The 22164-nt window shown below is 39.2% G+C and overlaps 2 long non-coding RNA genes across 2 annotated transcripts; both read left to right on the top strand.

Moving 5' to 3' along the window:
* The first annotated feature begins 691 nt into the window (after positions 1–691).
* LOC137473366 (uncharacterized) lies at positions 692–4715 on the top strand. The gene is made up of 3 exons (XR_010998728.1): positions 692–1307; positions 2401–2514; positions 4097–4715. It is a non-coding gene; the product is annotated as an uncharacterized lncRNA (long non-coding RNA).
* A 2205-nt stretch (positions 4716–6920) lies between these two features.
* Positions 6921–12988, top strand: LOC137472353 (uncharacterized). Its single transcript, XR_010998128.1, has 3 exons — positions 6921–7428; positions 11407–11590; positions 12900–12988. It is a non-coding gene; the product is annotated as an uncharacterized lncRNA (long non-coding RNA).
* Positions 12989–22164: the final 9176 nt, after the last annotated feature.

Below are 22164 nucleotides of genomic sequence, written 5' to 3'. Positions count from 1 at the left end.
TTCTTTCTAATGCTGCTTTTTCATCTTCTCTTTCAATAATAGGGGGTTTTGAATCGAAGCTTGTCATTTTGGAAGAAAAAGGTCAAGATGATTGTAGAAGAAAACAAAATAAAATGTGATATAGTGAACAGAGGACATTGAATTCTTGGATAACTACAGTAAGACCATTACAGTAGGGTTCAAAAAAAGATTAAGAAAAAATGCTGTGTCAGTGATGATCAGTGAAATGTAACCCTTCATATCTTACTCTATGTCTGTCTGCATCTGCTAAATATGCCACTTTTTCTGCTGTTTGATTTTTCCATCTGTCCTGTTCTTGTAATTTGTGTGTTGGGACAGTCTTGTGTATTTATCACTGGTGTTGATCCTAAATTGTCAACATATTCTTGTTTTTCTCTTTAACTGTCTCTTACAGCACAGTCAAGAGAAGAATTGTTTAATGATATGATATGGGAGCTTCAGCACAGTTACCCAAAGAAAGCTCACAGAACAGTTGAAGACAGGGAAATTGTCAAAAAATAAAGGTAAAATTATATATATACATTTGTGTGTGTGTGTGTGTGTGTGTATATATATATGTGTGTGTGTGTGTGTGTATATATGTAAAAGATTGAAAAATCAAGTTCTGAAATGAAACAGTGAAACAGTTCCACTGAAGAAAACTTTTTTCTTTTTTGGTTCCAAACTTGATTCATGAAAATATGGTAGCAAATGGCTTGCACAAACAGAAATGCTTTGTGTTGAGCACACTGTATTTTTAGACTATGTTTCTCAAACAGTGTGCTTATTCCTGAAGTGCATAAGCAAGCCAGCAAACAGTACTCACATTAAGCAATGGAGAGCTCTTTATTCTGGTTGAGGAGGTGCTGCAAAATACCTCAACAGAAGTTCTTCAGGAAACTAGAGAAGGACCTATGTATGTTTTTCCTTATTCCAATAGCATTCCCAATTTAGAACAGTGGTCCATACTTGGTTATTAATTCCTCTCACATGACATACAATGTAATGTGGTATCTTTGCCAAGAAAGTGTGGGCTTGAGATATTACCTTGAAAAGTTGTTACTCATGTGAGATTGGAGATGTTCCTATTCATAGCATACCTTATTAACAGTGGAATTGTTTTGGAAGTGTAACCCTCTGGGAGCTAAAGGTTAGATTGTTTGTAATGTAAACCCTTTTATTTTACATGATGGCTTATATAAATGTATTACATGAAACAGCTGAAATGTTATGCATAGCACTTGTTTTCCAGGATTGGCAGATATTACCTGAAATGTGCACCGTTACATGAACATCATCTTTTGCTCGTAAGTTTTGAATTTTGAAAAGTCTGTTGTTCCTGGGTGGTCACTCTAGAGATAGCTCCAAGCATACAAAACATAAAAAGTATGCATGAAATATGCCAGTATATTAAATTAACATCCTGCAAAAGCTCCCTTTTTAAAATCCAGATGCTTATATTGCTTTTGACAGACTCTAGGCGGTAAAGTTTTAACTTTAAAGAAGGGGCTTTCTGTTTCTGTTTTCAAGTTAAAAATAATGAAAGGAAAACACACTGAAATTCCCACATTATTAAATAAAACATTTAAGTGGCATGGAGCCAATCATTGTCACGCCATGAACAAATGCCTTACGGTAATATGTTCCATAACTGTTTGCTAAAAACTACCAATTTTAACACATTTGCACATGATTAGACACAATAAAAAGTTACTTATTGAAGTCAGTGCCGCAGTAGTGCTACTTAGGCCCAAGGGGATGGAAACCTGAAGGAGAGGGGCAGTGTGAAATGGGTTCCATGCTGTGAAAACACATCTTCAGGAGAGTCCCTTTGTGATGGAGTTGGCTCCCATGGCCAGGAGTTCACAGGGCTGCCCCTGTGCTGGGGAGCAGGGCTGGGTGCATGCGTAGGGGGGAAGACATGGTGACATGAGAGAAGGGCTGAAGAAACAGCTACCAAGTGCCATTTCAAAATGCCCCTCCTTACCCAGGGGCTGGCCCACCAACAGGGTACATTTCAAAATAGTTGGGCTATAATGTCAAGATGTTCCTCTTTGGCTTAACAATCAAGGAAAATGTTTCAAAGGTCTATATTAGTACCTGCCAGCTCATTAAGATGCGTTTATCTATCTGAACCCATCAGCCACAATGAGACCAGTAAAAGATAGGTCTTTTTATTTGTAGTGGAAGGAGTTCAGCTTTGTTATTTACATTTTCCTGACTGAAGTAGTGGAACATAATTTTCATAATTTTGAATTAATTTATTCTAAGTCTATTTCTGCATAAATGTTCATTTAGATTTAGAATATTTTTGCAGAAGGAAATAAAATTTAGACGAGGCAATTTCTTTCTATCAGCCTCACAGACCACTTCAATTTTGGTTTTATTTTTCTCTTTCAGGGCCTTTGGATTAAGAAGCTGCTGTTATGCGTCAATTTTTCAGAAAGCGTGGCACTTCACATCCTCCACATGCTTGTGAGGAGAGTTATCAAAACTGTCCTGAATTAATTAAAAGTAGGTGTAATCTCCACAAACATATGGGAGCCAGGGGAGCAGGGGGTGAGGGAGAAGAAAAAGATAAATCTGCAGAGGGAAATTCTAAGTATGAGTTAATGGTTATATTAGCAGAGATAATTTTTGCTTTGTGGCATCTGCACATTGGGATTCACGAGGGAGTTTCTATCTTCTTGGGATTTTACACATCTATCAGCTATTGCAAATCTGAGAAGCAGATGAAAAAAATCATATGAATCTGAGATGCAACCTTGAGGGTTTTGTACCCATAAAGTAATTTATGCATTTCAGCTGGGGATAAACATGTCCTTTCAGAGGACAACATCCCAAATCTTCCTCTCACTCAGGGACTGAGCCAAATCCAGAAGATACCCAGGGTTATGAAGAAATTCATAGTAACATCCATATGTCCAGAAGGTGATGGGGCTCTCCATCCCAGCTTCCTTATACTCCCACTGGCTGTAGTTTTCTCCTTGTCCCTAGTATACACATTTTTCAAAGTAGTGAAAACACTGCACCCACCAAGCTCCTGGGGAACAGAGGGTGTGATGCCTGTGGACTGTGGCAAGAACAAACACAGAGCAAGTTTAGTGTATGTGGCTTGTGCTGTCCAGAAAAATGAGTCACACTGCTGTTTGAATGCTCCCCCTCTTCACCAAACATGCTGACAGGATTTGGGACTGGCAGTTTCCCCACTGCTCTTCTAGTGCATAGGATAAGGTGCCCCTGTAAATAAAATCTTCTCACTAAGCTCGAGGGTCTAATAGTGAGAGTGCTGCTACTGATCTCCCTTAGTGTATAGGGGGAATTGCATGTTCAGCAGCCATGCTCTTCTGGCCTGAGCACATACAACAAAAAGCCCCGCTACCAATAAAAAGTAAACAGAGCATTAAGTTGAAGAAAGATTAAATAAAACAGCTCTTCACAGTGCCTCACAGTTTTCTGTGCTGGGAAAAATACTGCTAGTAAGGCAGGAGATGAGCAGGAAGTCTTTGCTTCATCTCCAAAAAATGACTTAAGGGCAAGACAGGTCTTCAGTCTTTACACAACACTTTGCACCCCATGATTTCCACCACTGTTTTATTTCTGTGTAGGAAAGAGAGTGTTTGGACTCATCAGTTTCTTGGGTGGCAGAGAGGTTGAGAAATCGATGTTTGATGTCAAGCATATGAATAGCAGGTGTTTGCTTTCATGTCACAGGAGCCAGTTTTCACACACAGCACTTGGCTCCTGGTGCCTCCCACAGGGCTGTAGCCATCCCTGCACCAGAGCCACACCCTGAGTTTCCAGAGGGCACCTTGTTTATACCCAGCCAAGAGGGTTTATCCTGAGGGTGTGATGCTGAAGTGGCAAGGAATGGATGCTTTCCAAAATTGGGTGTGTGCAAACTCTTTCTCAGCATTTAACCTTCCCCCTTCTCTTGCTTTTGTTTCAGTTGGCAGCAGTGAGGAGGAGAAGGAAGGGAAATAAACCCAACTCCTTCTCCTGCTTGCTCAAGCACTGGACTTATTCATAGTGTGCCACTTAAAATGAAAACATACCTCTTTCCCCACTGCCTCCCTAACCTTTTTCTCTCAAAAAGTCTTACAAAACAGGACAGCCAGGTGTGACCGTCATCTTACGGGAGGGGAGAGGAAGAATGGCTGCCCTAAAAGCCTGCAAACCTTTCTGTTGTAATGAGCCTCTTCAGCTCTTTATTCTGAGCATGGCAAAGCATAGCAAGGCATGAATTCAGTGGTGCGTTTTCTGAAAGCTGTCATGAGACACATACCTGGAAAATACCTTCTTTACTGTTATTTCCCAAAGGTATATATGGAACATTGAAAACTAGAAGGCTCTCCTGCCACAAAATGTAGCTGTACACAATGTTAACAGCTGAGCGGCACCTTGAGGAAGTGAGCGTCATGAAAAAGAGTTAACTAACAAAAGCGATCCTGTGTCTTTTGTGATGGTGCCAGAAACTGGAGAGAACTGGGTGTATTATCCACAGCCCCATTCATCATTTTGGACAAGTGGACAAGGTATCACTTGAAGGTGAAGGATGGAGTTTTTGGATTTGAGCTGCTTGAAAGGAACAGCTGTGTTTGTGTGAAAGTGTCTTTCAAATGTCTCTCCCATGAGGGGAAACCCCACTCCTGCTGCACCAACTCTTTCCCAGGCTCAGCAGCTGGCAGTACACTGAACCTCAAGTAGGCCCATTGCATGTCTTTGGTAAATGTTCTCCACTGTCTGGACTCTCTAAAGGTGTCCTGCTGGAAAGAGTTGCCAGGAATATCTGCACTCCATGATTTTAGTTCCCTGACCCAGAAGTACAGGGCCAACTTGGGTTAGCAGTAGAAGAAAACAAAGTGTTGTACTCAGACAGACTGAAGGTCACATTCAAAACAATATTCCAGAAGCAAAACTAGGTATGATTTATGGTCCTGGTAAGATTATTAAATGGTTAACTGTCTTCATACTCAAGCATTTATCTTTTTTTTCTTTTTCTTTTTATAATTCACCACAGATATATGCAGGCTGTTAGAAGTGTGAGATAGAGCACACCATAATTCCAACTGGTGAATGCAGCTGCAGGCACATAGCTATGGGAAGGATGGACGGACATCCTCTCCTGCTGCTGGCGGCTCTCTCGGAGCTCCTTCCTTATGTCCAGTTTCAGGTTTCTGCTTTATCTGCACTGGTTATCTATCACTGCGCCCACCTGTGACAGCCAAGCAAGGAGGTGTCACAAGGACATGCTGGGATTGTAGCACAAAGCTGTGACAGGAATGATGACAACATTGAAATTTTTGGTGTATTAAGAAAACAAAAAATGAAAATTATCTAAGAGATTACTAGAGTGAGGCATCCACTCACTCTGATCCACTCCAATGAACCACCATCATCCAGGAGCCTAGCAATACTTCAGGTTATTTTTTCAAATTTGAAACCTGAGCCCAGGTTGAACTCCAGCCTGACGCATGGTAAATTCAGTTTAGACAATAAGCAGAAATGCAGATTAAAATGCTAATAATGGCTTTCTGGTTAGAAAATTCCACATGGACATTGATTCAAGAGCTTCCACTACCAGTTTCCATCAATATTAACTTTTATGTTAGCATTAAAACTGTAGGAAAGACTCGCTTGTCAGTGGTGGCTCTTAGCCATTCAGGAATACTTAGGAATTTTGAAGGAAGGAAGCAAAGTATAAAATGGGATTATGATGGAGCAACTTTATTGCAAGCTATAAACTGCAGAGCAAATGAACAAATGAAGCAACAGATTTTAAGTCATTTTCCTATCTTGGCACACTTGTCTCATTCTGGTGTTTATATACAGGGGATAAGGAGTCCTCTCAAGACAAATCAGGAAGTTCATCTATGTTCATCACAACATCCGAGAGCCAGGTTATTCTTAGTTTTCCATGGATTAGAAGGGGAGAAGCATCCTTCTTCTGTTGTCCTTGGATCCTCTGCAAGGAGTAGATACTCTTAGTATGTGAAGGTTTGATATTTTATTTCACAGGCAAGATTTTCCCAGAAGATGTTTAATTTTTCCTTTTTTTTTCTCAATTTTAAGGAAAGCCCAAATAGTTGTTATATTAATATTACAGAGTTTGAAGTAGACAATAAATAGTGAGTGCTGGTCATTTGCTTGCAGCCATCTTCAAAAATGTCTACAGACAAAAAAGATGAAGACTCAAAATATTTGTGGGGTTTCAATCAACTTGGAATCAAAGATGAATCATGAGCTAAGGAAAATCTTACACACTGATTGTTAATTAGTAAGTTGATGTGAGAGAGCCTTTACCCAGGATTTGCATATGTGGCTGTTATTTAGTTACTGCATAAAAAGTACAAAGAAACATGCAATCTCAAATTAGTAGGAGCAGCTGGAGTCAGAGGAAGGTTTCTTTTTAAGTATCAGTACATACTTGAAATGAATAGAGATGTTATCTGTGTGTGTGTGATAGGTACAGGCCTGCTGACAGGTCTGTGAGGCCTCATCTGCTGCCTTAAATAATTTTTGCATCTTGGAAAGACTATTTGTGTTGTGATGGAAGAGTGGCTGCCTGACACCATTTCCACTGCAACCTGCAAGCACAACTGCCTTTAAATATGCAGTCCTGTGCCTTTGGTTCTCAGGTATCTCTGATTCAGCAGGCTTGGTGTTTCTCTCTGCATTCAAACCCTTCTGAGCTCAAATCGAAGAAGTCAACCTCATTGTAGCTTTATTGAAATCTTCATCATCTCTTTTGCTGTCCTCCTACAAAAATTTCAAATGGTAAATTGTGTCTTTATATGCTATATATTAATCTCTCAGTGAATTGCTATTTCTATAATATTCCACAATTATTACTCCTTAGTTCATTTTCTTAATCTTAAGATAGGGCTCAGTGCTCAGTAAAGCCAAATTTATTTGAAGCATTTAAAGAAGTTCACCTTGATACTCTCCATCTTTCTCTGACAGCTCATTATAATGAGACCATAGATTATTGTAGTTGTACTTGAAGGCTACATATTTCTTCTTCAGTTTTCCCCAAATGACTGAAGAAACACCAGCTGGTATTAGGTAACTAATCTTGACTCCCGTTTTCTTTTTCGTGCTGGGGAGCTGCTCAGTGTAGAAATAATTCCTGTTTTTATTAGGATTGTTTGTGAAGTTATAAATCTACAAAGCAGCATGCATCGGGAAACAAAGCTGCACTTTGTCTGATCGATGTGCTCTGGCGTTTCCTCTTTGACACTGCCTGGCTGTACCCTGGGACCTCTGAGGGACGTCTCATTCCAGATGTGCCCCCTGACCAGCCTCCACCTCCCTGCTTGGACAAGGCTCAGATGACTATCCCTCCCTTGTTTCCATGGGAAGGAAACACAAGTGAATAGGTGGAGAGGAAAAGAGCCATTCCATGTTCCAGCTGATCCCTCAGTGCAGGTAACTGGAGCAACACTATCACAAAAGGGTTGTCTGCAGCCCAGGAACAACCAAAGTGCTCAAGTGTCTCTTTATTCAAGTCTGTGGGTATTTCCTAGGTTATGATAATCATGCCTTAAATTTTAGCTTTCATATTTTTCAGATTTTGTACTGCCTTAGTGTGTAACTCTGAACCTCATATAAAGTGTCAGCAAGTTCTCTTCACAGCTTAGTTAGACAAAACAATCCTTTTCCAGCCTGAGATCTAAGGACATCATAGCAGCTTCAGGCCCGAAAAGTATAAACAGCAGCGAATTGAAGAGAGCAAACCAGGGCAATGGGACTTCATAACCTGAAACTGTAATTGGACAATTGACCCCAATATGTAAATGGACCAAAACTTATAAAAGTGTGAAAACTCATTGACTGGTCGTCCATCTTGCATCCATCTTGGGTCCAGCTTCCTTGTCAAAAACCATATCAAAACTTGGTCTTTTTAAAGGCCAGCTCCTGGTGGCTCTCTGTAAACAATATTGAGCTCTGAGGAATTATTGTAGGATTGTAGGATGTGAGTGCTCAAAACTTGTGATCAAGTTATCTTATACTGAATACTCATAAGAAGAGGCACATTAAACAGTGGTGGTTTTGGAAAGCTTGGCTCTGTTTCAGGCAGACCTGTCCTGCTGTAATCAGATACTACCAATCATGCTCCACCTTTTTGGAGGACAAATACACTTAACCTTAGTGGGTGCTTCAGAAGAAGTTTAAGAAGCTTATTTTTCTCCTGTGTTTTTTGCAAAAATATCTGCCTCCTCCCTGCTCTATGTACACAAAGCCTGTGATTACTTTGAAAGAGATTATTGAAAGGAAGGAACTCAAGCAGGAAAATACTTACAATATATGAGCTTGATTTCCAAATGCAGCAAAACCCCACAAATCAGCTCTGAGGACAAGAATGCCTCCGCCACCAGCTTGCTTTCCTGCTTCTTGCTCAGCTGACAATGTCTGGCATTTGGTAGATCACAAGCCAAGGCCAAGAACTCCTTTACTGTGAAAACCTCCCGCCTTCACATCCTGGTTTATTTTCTTTAAAACAGGATAAACTGGATAAAAAAGTGAAAAATGTACTCTCCCATCAAGTTTGTCTTAACAAACAGTTTTGAAAAATCATTTATCTGGAAAACCTTGTGATGTAAACCAATTAGTTTAACTCTTTCTGACTTTCTTTGGTCTTGATTCTCCATTTTTCAAATGATAAATGTTTATACCACATTCATAGCCTTTTTGAAAGAAAAAAAAGCACCACTGAAAACGTCTTTTTTTTCCCTGCAACTTGAACATTCAAATTTCTCAATCACCTGTTCTGATCTGATATTGATTTCCTTTAGTATTTCTTCTTCCTCCTTAGGGAAATAAATCTGTTTCTGGTATCTATCAGCCATTTTTTCCTTTGATAAAAAGAATTCATATAATTCTTAAGTAATGCTAAATCTTCTGTCAACAAATTAGTCTTGTCATCAGCCATAAGGGGCCTCATGATCTTCTTGGTGACCTCTTGCTTCTATAAAAACTTGAGAAAAAAATCCATGCATAATAACTCCTGGCTATTCCCGTAATGTTTCTACTTTCATTTAAAAGTTTTTATGATATTTTGGACCAAATTGTTTATTTTTTTTTCCTCACAACAAAACTGGAAACTTTAAAAAATATCCTGTTTGTGAGTATGATGGCAGGGACTTAAGACAGCAAATGAATATACGTGTAAGGTTAATTCAATATGTGCAGGTTAATTCAGTAAAATCAATAATTTAGTGGCTAAAGAACTCCTTGGAGATAAATGGGTTGTATGAGATATGGGATCAAGTCTTCTTTGTCCCATTCCAGATAAGTGCCCAAATCACTAGATTATATGATCAGTCTATCTTTTCTAGTAAAAAAATTATTTATCCACTGTTCTTCGCCAGTGTAAAGAAATTTGGGTTAATACCTTCCCAAAAGTCATGCCCTAGCTCTTGGGTTATTAGCTGTTTCTTCTACATGCTTTGATCAAAAATTTAATAAAGAACTCTCTTTACATGATTAGAAAAAGGTTTCAACACTTTCAAATGCAAAATGTTTACATTGAAAAATGCACCTTTTTTCCAGTCTTCCCCATCCCATGACATCATTGTTTTGCTGTGTTAGTAGTTTAGTAAGCTCAGGATTTCAGTTTTATTTTTTAAGATCATGCAAGTTGCTTCACTTGGCTGGAAACATAAAAATGAAGTACAGGCTCTGTGACTAAAGCCATTGTCCATCACAATGCTATGATGTACTAAAGGGTGTTTTTCCTTCTTAGTTTTAATTGTGTGGTTGTTTTTTTCTCTAATATCATATAAACTCAACTGGTACTCCACACACTGTTCAAACTCGGACATATTTAAAATATGATTTTTTGCAGATCCTATTTTCCTATCTATTTAATTTTTTAAATATTATTTGTCATTTTTCACCAACACATTTTCCATGAAAAAGTATTGTTTGCTTCCATTTAACATTTAACTGGAACTGTCATACCTAATGCCTTAGTAATCTCTAGATGTATTGTGTCAGTCTGAAGTTGCTTAAACTCAGCCCTTATGCTGTTGTCAGGCTTTCCAGATTTTCGGTGGTGTGGGTTTGCAGATTTACCTCTTCATCTCCAATATGTGTCCAGCTGATTCTTAAAAACTCTGTCAAAAAATTGCTATCATTTCACAAATTTTAAAGGAAAACACAGCTCTATACCATGTGCTCAGAGCTATTGCTTGATTTATTTCTTCCACTTAATATGCCCCAGATTATATCCAGCACTTGAATACTCCCATTTCTACTTAGTTTTCTGTCTCCTTTCAAAACCATATTAGTTTATTCTTGCCTCCTGTGCAGTTCTATCTACCATTTTATTTCTTTTAACTCAGATTTTGAACCCTAGTAATTGTAACCAGCTGGTAAGGTCTCCTGGGATTTGGCCTCTGTAAATTTTACTTCCATTTAGCACCTGGACACATTCTCCACCTTGCCTGCTCTCTGAATAGCACAGATTTGAAGGGGGTAGGACAGAAAGGAACTACTGCACTGTCTCTTGAACTGGAAGTGTCCATGATAAAAATTATGTGCAAAGCAATTGTACTTTGTGATCTGTATACAGTGTCAGACACAGGCAGGAACAAAATTTTCTTGCTTTGTGAAATCACCACATTGGAAGTTTTCGTTTCTCTAAGTCTTGCCCCAAACAAACAATTGGATTCTGCTGGTGCTAGAGTGGTTGTCTATTTAATTGTGTGTTCCCTGGTGGGATTTCCTCTGGTAAAAATAAAAGTTGTATCCATGCTGTGGCACTTCTGAAAATTGATAATTTACTCTAATTTACAAATTTCTGCTGTTCCTACATCTTTTGCTTAGTTGAGAATAACTCTAGGCACACCAGTATTGTTGGCATCATATTGACTATGCAGTTGTATGCCTATCTGTATGTTATATCTCTTGTGCTTTTTTTAGAATTAACTATAAGGTTCAACAGCATTTTTCCCTACAAGTAAACAAATGTCAGAAATTAGTAGTTAAAGAACTGTGAATTTTATTTTTAAAAGTATTGCCCATGTTGATTTAAAGCATATGCAGTCGTATATCCATCATGTAACTGGCTAGTATGGAAGGGCAATTTCAGAGGCTTGCTGCCTAAAAAAAGAAATCATTGAATTCAGAATCTGTGAACTTAGAATATAATGCTTCTTATATAATTCAAAGTGTATGTTAATTATAGCTAATAAATGTAAAACATTAATACTATCTAATTTATTTTGTTCATATGGTAAAACTTTAATATTAGAGTCTTGTCTTCTGCTGTGATAACTGGCTGTGATGTCATAAGCATGAACCATGAGCTGGTCATGCCAGGGAATTTAGATCAGGAATTTAAATTATCTGAAGAAAATTTTCTCTTTTTTTTTTTCTCTTTTTTTTTTTTAATTCCCCCAGTAGAATATGCCCCATGATATCTGGCAGCTCAGACAGGAGTGGGAAGTGCAACCAGGTACAGGAAATCTGCTATGGACTGGCCTCTACATAGCAGAAAAGACCAAAAAACAGAGTTTGGCCTTGGATGAAGAAAGCTGCCTAAGCCTAAAACAGGAGTGGAGCCTGGAGAGCCAGGAGTACTCAGGTAGGCTCTTGCCTTCCACTTCCCTTCAAGGCTCCTGAGCACACAAGCAAATCAAAACTGGCAGTTTTGCCAGTGGAAGGAGAGGCATTTCCAGACTCACAGTAGGTTTGATATGGGAGAGGCTTTTCTCAGTGCAGGAGCTCTCACCAAGCAGCTGAGGATTGCTCACAGAGCAGTCACTGCTAGAGGCACAAGAGGGATATGAGCTTGTTTCCAAGGGTTTGGGTGGCCAGTACTGAACAGGCAACACCTGCTCAGGTGTTGCTCACCTGGATACCATGCTAGAAGAGCACACTCTGCAGGGTACATGTGATTCAGGTGATGCATCAGTAAGGTCATCTAGTGATATATGTAGTGCAATCAGAGCAAAATCCTTTAAGGTGAGCACTCACTCGACACAGAACAGCATCTATGTTTCATTGTTCTAGTCTAGGGTACATTTTGTAATGCTAATATATCAAGAATCTCACTGGAGGTCCAATAACAATATTTGTACCTCTCAAGTATATGGACTGAAAACACTGACTGCCATCTCCAGCTCTATCAAGCCACTCAGGCTCTCCAGTCAAATCATTACAGACAAGGAGTGCAGTGATCACAAGCACTTTTCAGATTCCTGTTGGAGAGGGGCATTTTTTCTTTCTTATCAAGCTGATTAGTCTTAGACCCTGTAGCTTGGGTATGGACGTAAGGAACTTAGGTTAACAATTTCTGTCTCATCTGCAACAGACGTGAGCTTTGTGAACATCCTTTCAGGAAAATAATATTTTGAAACAGCATGAATGTTTGCAGAGCGAAAGGAAAGGGTGCAAACATTGTAAAAGGAGTTTATACCTCCTGTGCTGTTGCTTTTTGGAAGGCTGTGCTTGGATTTTGAAGTATTTGCCCTGTTCTTATTATGCTTTAATATTTCAGTGTGGGGAAAATAATGTAGGAAGAATGCTGTACTCCAGTGCTCTTTCCTCAACATACACATACACACATACACACACAAAATAAATGGAACATTACTTCTTATTAAGGGAAAAAATATTCTTGGCAACTTACACTTGGAGATTATTGGGGGAAAATAGCTCTCTTTAAGAAAAGTAAGTAAAGTAGGTGCAGGCAGTGACTTTAAATTGGACATTAAACTAATCCAGGGCTATACTTTAATAAAAGCTAGTGCTGGGAATTCTTATGGATTTTCTAGCTCATTGCTGGGATGACAGAGAAATACAATAAATGTTCTATTACTTACACAAGCTGCTGGTTTTCAGAAAATTAGTCACCAGTGACCTTTTACCCTTTGTCTTGCTCTCTTTCTCAGTAAAAGTACCTGATCAGAATCAAATGCAGCCCTGCTGTATGATGACATCCCTGCAGGCTGCACAGGCCCTGTGAGTATGACTCTTAACATAACGTAAGATCAGCTTATTTTTCTTACTGTGTAACTGCAATATTGGGGGGCAGCAGGGGAGAGGGAAGAGACAGAGGAAGAAAATAATTTTTTCCTCATCAGTTGTTCTTTTTCTCTACTTTTTAAGTGTAGAAGAAAAGGAGGCATAATGCTACATTTCTTAGTAATGAATGAAGACCAAACTATAAAACAGAACCAATCAAACTGCTCAAAACTAAAATTTGAGAGCCACAATATGACTTGGTGGTATCCCCAGCCTCACAAATCATAAGCCTTTGGTTTTGCTTGATATTTTTTTTATTTTCCATGAGCATCAAAACATGATGTTTATATTCTCTACAATGAGGCACAGACTTTTGCAGAGGGGGAGGGCACTATATTACTTGGTGTATACTAGCCCTTTGGTAGAATTATATTGATTAGTTTTCCAGTTAGCAGTGAGACCTCCTTCTGACCCTATTTTCAGGGTCAGTAGATCATAATGCAGAAGCACTAAGAGACTGGCATCCCTCCCCACATTGCATTTTGAAGAGTGTATGGGTGACAAAATCACGCCTTATAGCTATAAAAAATATATATAATGTGTGTGTTTATATATATATAAAATTTCTGCAAGTACAAAAAGAGTGGGGTAGGACTCTGATCTGCAAATGAAGGTATAACCTATATATGACTCATAATAACACTTTTTTGTGAAAATGAAAATGCATCCAGCTTCTACTGTACAATTTTAAAGTGATTTTTGTCATAAGCTCTTGGGGTCTTTCTAAATAGAAGAGGAATAACTCATGATTGAGCACAATAAGGACAGATGTCCTTATTGAGGAACACACACCTTCCTTAAGAGGAATACACACCTATATTTGAAATGCAACTATTGTTCTGGGATCTTTAGTCTGGGAGCTCTCAGATATGAACTCGCAAGACAAAGAGCAGGCAGTTACAAGCAGTCTGAGGACATCCCATGAGCAATCTGTTGACTTCCATCTTATATTGTGCGTCAGCCATACATACCTCTTATCAAACAAGAAATCATTTGTCAAAACTTGCTGCACTTTTCATATCCAAAATTTTCCATGGCAGGTGTATAACAGACAAAGAACAAGGACAACATGAAACACCTAAAGAATGCTTTTAGTTGCTATTTTTAATTGCTATTTGAAGCTTACATTTTAAATCCTTGGTCCTGTAAAAGGATAAAGACTGGAGTCAAGGACTCAAATATCCTCACCCTAACACCAGGACCTTGCAGAATGCTTTTGAACTCCGGTGCTCCCCGCGCACTCTGTAACTGTAGGAGACCATGCTACTGCCCCGGTAAGAGCCAGTCTGCTCTTATCATATTAAGAAAAAGAAGCTTGACTTCCAACAGCTGCTGCCTCTGGTTTTCTCTGCTTCCTTAACTAAACTACAGACTGCAAGGAGCTAATTAATATATTCCATGTTAACCATGAAATCACCATCTGGAGAAATAAAGGACTGGAAATAACTCTGGGGGAAAAGAAAGTGAGGTAAGGTGTTAGAGGCCTGAGTCCTTGAACAGCAGGGAGCATCTTTGCCCCTTAGAGACATGTGGTCAACACTTCACCTGCAGCTTTGCTGCTGAAATTTCCTGATTTTGGTTATCCATGTTCTGGTCCCAGGGTATCTGATAAAATCAGCTTCCCAATTATTGTCCTTTGCCTATACCTCAGGTCGAGGTCATACAGAGAGCATGCCAACATAGCTGTGGGCCTGATGCCTCATACTGTCCTGGTTTTTGAAAGTCTGGAAATAGTATGTAGAAAAAAAAATTAACGTAATAGATGTTGTTCCTACATGGGCTTTTTAGTTGCATTCAGATTTTAGTGTGGTCCAGCAGAGATGGCAAAGAGAGTATTCCCCTCTTAGAGTAGTACAATATGCACCCTCTCTTTACTTCCTGCTCTTTACTTCCTTATCTTTTATTTTGACAGGCCTGAGGTCTGATTCTCCTGTGTGATATGGAGCTCTCAGATTTAAAATTGAGACACGATGCCTTTTTTATTTCTCATATCAATATGGCATAGGATTTCAGCATCCTGGTTTATGAACATAAGACGTTCATAAATCCACCCTTAAGTGACAAAGATTATCTTCTCCACTTGTTTCCCTGCTGAAACAAAGGCAATTTATTCTTCCTACTAGTATCTTAAGACACCTGGTTTCTTCTGGAAGATTTTCTAGGATTCCTAAAATTTCCTAGTAATGGCTAAACAATTGCCATTGTGGCCTTCTTGCACCTTCATGCCAGTCAGATCAAATAACTTGCAGTGAGGGCCATTCTCCTAACAGAAGTGAGCTGACTCAAAGGACTTGGATGCTGGAGTGAGCAGCTGGTCCTTTTCCAAATATTCTGGAGCCCAGGTATCGCTGAGTAGGCTGTCATTACATCCAGCATGTGCCACGTCAGTGTTGAAAACAGACAAACAGCTGTTCGGTGGATAAGAGTGGCCATATTCCATGCACACACTCTGCTTCCGTCCTTCACCAGCTGCTCTTGGAGAGACCCTTCCATTTCATGATGGTCAAGAGCCCTTAGCGTGTCACAGATCGCATTCATACAGCCATAGCCACATGCACAAGTGGTGTGATTGTCTGATGTGTTCCTCTGCTGCATTTCTCTCTGCAAGGATCATGCAAACATGGCCTTTTAGTACTTAAAGGGCTCTTATAAAATAGACAGACAATAAATTTTTACCAGGGAAGGTTGTGGTAGGACAAGGGTGAAGAATTTTAACCTAAAATATAAGAGATTTAAATTAGATGTTAGGAAGAAATTTTTCCCAGTGAGGGTAGTGAGACACTGGAACACGTTGCACAGAGAAGCTGTGAATACTCCATCCGTGGAAGTATTCAAGGCCAGGCTGGATGGGGCTTTGAACAACCTGACCTGCTGGTACATGTCCCTGCCTATGGCAGGGGGGTTGGAACAAGCTGATCTTTAAAGTCCCTTTCAACCCAAGCCATTCTATGGTTCTATGAAGTGTTAATGAAAATGTTAATGAACTTACCCTTTTTGTCTCCATGTCTGTTTTAGCAATAAGAAATTATTCCGAGCCTGTCCTTGGTATGTTGGCCAAATTTGCTCACAAAATTTTCATTTACCATCTCACTCTCTGAGAGGTTTTTTTTCTTTCTTTTCCTGTCATGGGCTTGTGAACTAACTGGTCATTCAAGTGCTGTGGAGAAGTGATCTCTCTGGAGGAAGGTGAGTGGCCCTGACACTTTCTGTCCCAGAGCTATGTTGGCTGAGCTATCCCCATAGCTGGCACAGACAGGTAGATGCTTCTGCATCTGAGCATATAAAATTAGAAATTAATGTGAAACTCACCAAATTTCCTTGTCTTTTTAGACAAGGCAGCCTATCAGATTAAAAGGCCACTAAATAAGCAAAGAAAGTGGTGTTTCTTACTCTTTTTCAGGCAAATTACTTTATTTAATTGTCCTTTTGCTACAAGCCTTCTTGGAGCTTTGGTTAATTTTGCTAATAACTTATCTTAAAACTTAACATTACTGCATTTTTCCAGTTTCAGTAAAAAGTATTCTTAATTAAGGGCCATGTTTATAAAGCTGTAAAGAAGGAATGTTTTTAACAGTGAATTATGAAAAAGGGCAAAATATTATTTTTTCTTTTAAGGGAAAATGCATTCTTTTCTTTTGTTAATCATCACCCTGAAAAAATTGACTGAGAGGATAATATCCAATCTCCCTTTCTTCCTTTGTCATACTTCTTTTCCACACATTCACAGGGCGGTTATGATAAATTTGATAAATTGAAATAAGACTAGCAAGAATGTGCCCATAAGTAACAAGAGGCGGGTGTGGGCAATTTAAAGTGGCCCCTTAGCACTATTTTTAAGCAGCACATCATCTATATAATGCACTATTCCTCATTGTCTCTTACCTAGACAACTGCATATCAGGACCCTGACACATCTTGTCATGTGTGTAAAACAAACATTTAGCCTCAACAATATAGTCATCCTAGTACCTCTGCTGTTCACAGAGGATAGTCCAGAGCAGAAGTCTAAGACTGGACGTTTCAGTTGTCTGTTTGGAGGGGTCCTTCCTACTCCAGCATTTGTCCCAAAGACTTGTGGTCTCTGGGCAAAAGTTGACCTTTTTGGTGAATCTTCATTCTGTGGTCATTTAGTATGAAGAGTATTCTTAATTTCTATTATTTACCCAACAGCATTTTATTGTTTTAATTAAGTTATTGGAATTTAATTATTGCTACCTGAAAGGATGAATATAGTTGCTCCTGTGTGAGGACAAGCTTCTTGTCATAAATTGCCAGTAACAACAACTCTCTTCACCTTTCTCTCTTCTCTAACTCTGTAGATAGTGGAGTGGCAGTTATGGTTATTTAGGACCTAAGCTTGAAAACCCTTAATCATGTGGATATTCATTGCTCCCATGGTCTACTTATTTCATTGATTTCGCTAGTTTATTTTTTGTAGGATCAAGTGAGCAATTATAAAACAAGTAAAAACCACAGAAAGATGACGAGTCAATTTAGAGTACAGAGAAGCGCTTAAATCCCATGCCTCATGGCACTTACCCCAAGTAAGAGATACTCAGCCATAATCATTAAAAAGGGCTAGGCCTTCTGCAGCCTGAAATGGGTTCTTTTTTACCTCAGAAGCATTTCCTACCATGTCTCACACAAACCTGTTTTCTCACCATTTTGCTGGTGAGTGTTGAGGGGATGGATCCTGTTGGCAGTGGCACAGGTAGGGACTGTGCAGCTACCCAGGAGATTTGTTAAATGCGTTGGGCTTACCAAGCATGTGATTGGGCTCCTGCTGCTTAACTCCTCCCAGTGACTGCTATTTTAATTTTTTGTCCGGGAGTCATGCCCTCTAGTCCAGGCACTTGTGTGCTCCTCTGTATCAGCAAGGTGATTTTCTGCTTTGGTTCCACTTGACCCCTTTGGAGAGGGTGGAAAACCCAGACACCTCTGTAGGATAGAGCCAGTAGCAGCTGCAGTGGAGGAGCCAACATTCTACTGAAATCCATCTGAGCCTGAGGCAGAGGAAGGGCTTTACCCCCATCAGAGCCAAGGGGGAGAGAGCGCAGGGAACCACACACCACCCTCAACCCTTTTCCAGCACTACACTAACGCAGGTTGGGAAGGCAGAGACCTCTCCTGGCCATTCAGACAGCTCCAGACAGGGATGCAATGGCTCCAGTCCCTGCTCCACAGGAAGAAGGGGCCTGGCTGGTGGCCCAGCTTGCTGGGCTGCCAGCTCAATGTCCAGCTTTGTGCAAGATGAATTAAACAAGGTAGCACATTGGTGTGTAAACCAAGCAGAATTAGGAGTGGGTCCCAGCTAGAAAAGTATGGTTTTGAACCTAAATCACAAACCAAACTTTCCCAAAGGGAATGTTTAGATTCAGAGCCATCTCTTAAAATAAATAATGAATAAATAAGGTCCTGTATAGATTTCTAACTATGTCACTTTATTAACACTATAGATTTTTCAAACACAGAGGGACTGTAAGAATTGCATATACATTTCATTAGTAGGGAATTTATGACTACAAGATTGCACTTAAGGTTTGCACTGACGCTTTATGCACCCTTTTGACCCAGTCCCTTTGCTATATTCTGCCCAGTATTATTTTTCATAAGTCAGGAAACGTTTTCCATATGTTTTGTAGCATTATCCAAAGGGAGTTTGCAGCTGTACTGTTCCTACTTTATCATGTTCGTACTGACTGAAGTGCAGACCCCTCCTAGTGACAGTACCCATCTGAAAGATCATAACAACGCATTTTTGGCACATTATTGTTCTCCTTTTGTGTCAAGCCTCCCCCACGGAACAAAATTGTTTCACAGTTTTTATTAAAATTTACTATAAATGAACAGCTGAAAAAATAAACAGAAAAGTCTGTGTGTATCTTATTTACTGTCATCACAAAAAGAATATCTCTGCTGGAACATTATAATATAACCTAACAGCCAAAACTAACTCACAGAAATAAGCAGAGACATTAGAAGGGTTGAAGGTCAGGAGAGTTCATTATTTTCAGTAAGCTTAAAAGACAACAAAGGGGCTGGAGGAGAAAAAAAAAACCAGGGCAGAAGGAAAGTTATAAAGGTACATGGGAGCAGCAGAGGTGCAAGAGGGGAAAACCGAACCAGGAACCTATGTGGCACAAGGCAAAAAAAGGGATGAATGTACCAATATTTTAGCTATCACGTCTTTCTACAACAAAGAAATGTCTCTATGTTTAGCTTTCTTTTGGAAAAATAAATACATTGACCTGAAAAGCCCTAAATAAAACTCCATCTGTGAGTTATTTGAACCAAGTGTGGCACTCCACTGCTAGTTTGCAATATCTGAGGTCTGATCTCACAACTTATTCTGTAGGCATGTGAGCTTTCTCCTGCAGGATGACTTCCGGAAACTTCGTTTGGACTTAGAATGTAATCATTTGAAGAAAATTTTTACTGATGTACCATGGTTCAAGTCAAGATGTGGTGTAAGAAGCTGCACTTTGGCTGATGGCTTCTGTGCCTCCCTGTGCTCGTACATGCTTTCACAAGATCTGAATTTGATCTCCTCGATATGCTTCAGTGGAAAGGAGTTTCTAATCGTAACTGGAAGCAGATATATCCAAAGAAACAGTTTTAGTAAATCCCACTGAACTCTATCATGGCAGAGAGACAGTATAAATGCTCCCCATGAGTCCACTAATGAAATGCCTGGCAAAGCCAAAAAGGGCAAAGAAAAAAATAGAAATCACAGCTGTAATATCAGCTTGAATAATAGAGCTAGGAACTGGAGAGTAATAAAAGATGAGCAAGAGGTCAGAAATAACACAATATGAAGGCAAAAGGAAGGAGACAAATGCTTTCCAAAAAGTGAGGCAAAGAAGACTATAAAGTGTTCTGGGTCATATGAAAGGCTCACATAAAATGATTTAAAAGAGGAAAACTAAAAAGTACTGTGAACGCAAAAGTTAATTAATTTATTTAACCAACTGCAATATGTAACACTTCACAGCTTCGTGCTGGGATTATTCCTAGTAGAATCAGTAGTAGAGGGCAGATCCTCAATGCCAAGTCCCTAAAATGAGCCTGAACAGATACTTAACTTCTTTGTGATACCAAGTACTACTTTGAAGAATCCACGATCTCTCTCTTTTTTTTTTTTTTTTTTTTTTTCTCCTTTTTTTAACCTTATTCTGTTTGGGAATCTTGGAGCACAACTTCTGATTTAATTGAGCCTTAACCTCTTTGCTGAGAAATAATCGGTAAAGTTTATTTCAGGGGCTTTTTATTCACCACTGAAAGTGCAGGCAAAGGAGAAAGCACTTCCTTTCCCACTCCTAGGCTGAATGGGAAGGAGCCAAGGGGTACCCAGCAGAGGGCCCTTGGAAGTACAAATGGTGTCTTTCAGGGGATAGCTTGAGTTACCTGGATCTTAGTCCATCCTGTCATTTGTGTTTCTAAGCATTAAATCAGGCATCAGTTGCGGAGGTTTAGTATTTGCATAGAGATTTGTAGTATATTCCTGTAAAAGTATGTTCCAGACAAAGTAAAATGAAAGCTTTTATCTAACAATTTGTAGCTACAGTGGTAATTATTTACTCTAAGTAAAAATAGTATTAATTTTCTTCTTCAAAAATATGTTCACAGTATTTCTGGTGAAAGGAACAATGTTGTTAAAAAATGTTAGCTACCGAATTATGTTTCATTTTATGTGATAAGCTCGTCAATTCTTCACATTCAATCTGCAATTATAGTTCAATTTTTGGTGTATAGAAGGAAAAAAACCAAACAATATTTTAAAGTGTTAATTTAACCTTACAATGAGAAATTATAAGAAAATTATTACTGAAGCATTCACTTTTTTAATGGGAATACACCAATGATGGCCATTACATAGCAGAAAGAAAGCACTTTTAAAGGCAGAAGACTTCCAGGCTTGAGGCTTAAAATTAAAAGAAGCACAAAATATTTTAAAATATGAATATTGAAATATATCTAATATGTCTAATATCATCCAAATGGGGTTTCTATTCAAACATATTTTTTTGGCTTAACAAAACTTATAGATTTCAACCCAAATTTAAAATTTCACCCACAGATAGCTGCAGCATACACAGAATACTTAAGCACATCTCAGCAGAAAAATCTTCCATGTGTCACAGTTCTTGAATCAAAATATGCAAAGTCCAGCCAGAGTGCTGCCTAAACCTGTACAGGCATTTCCAAACAAGCACAGGCCATGGACATGCCGGGGAGGACAGTGCCCATCCTGTCCTGCTTCACGTGCAGCCCAGGGGTCAGGTCTGCTGCTCTTTGCTGCTCTGGGGGCCCTCGAAATGTTGAGCATCTTCTGCTGACACGTTGGTTTGCATTTCCCTGTTTAAACACAAGGGTTTTCACACTTTCTCTTTGGACAGGATTGGCTGTACAGCCATGCTGGCAGGATGCCTGTTACCTGCCTGTACGAATTAAAAACCTGTCATGACATACTGGCTGATGATATTATCTCCTTAGCCTTGGGGAAACCGCTGGAGAAGGAAAATGGCTTAAACCAGAAATGTCTTATTGAGATAGCTATTTTTGGAAACAGTGGGGCAGGAGCTCTCCTGGTGTAGGTAAATGCCATATCATTCCAACACAGAGATGAAGAAAAAAAATGTGAAGTGATTGTTTCAGGTAACAGTAGCTGACAGAACTTTCACTCATCCTTTTACACAGGAAATGTAATATTCTTTTTCCCCTTGTTGCCCATGTATTGTCTTTTAATCCTAGACAGCAACAAATATACATTTAGGGAATTATTTTGAGGAAGACTAGATTTGTCCTTTAGGTATTTTTGTGTAGTCTTTGTTATTTAATTGGTGCAAATTGCGATGTCTTTGCGCTGGATATCTAAGGTAAATGTTTGATACATAGATTATAAAGTGCATGAAGCTTTATTTTTTTTATCTAGCATGCTTTGCACCTGAACATTTGTGATTGGTCTGTTTTCCTGTTGTTTTGTTTTGTTGTTGTTGTTGTTGTTTTGTTAATAGTGAGAACTGATGTAGAAAAGCTTGTTTTCCCTTTATGTGACTTAACTGCAAAATTCATAGGTGTAAAGCCAAGCACATGCTGGTGTGTGTTCCGCCTTGCGTTACTATAGTTATCCTC

The sequence above is a fragment of the Anomalospiza imberbis genome, chromosome 4, assembly GCF_031753505.1.
Source record: "Anomalospiza imberbis isolate Cuckoo-Finch-1a 21T00152 chromosome 4, ASM3175350v1, whole genome shotgun sequence".
Taxonomy (NCBI): Eukaryota; Metazoa; Chordata; class Aves; order Passeriformes; family Viduidae; genus Anomalospiza; species Anomalospiza imberbis.
The sequence above is the reverse complement of the archived record's forward strand: the minus strand, read 5'-3'. Positions and strand labels throughout refer to the sequence as shown.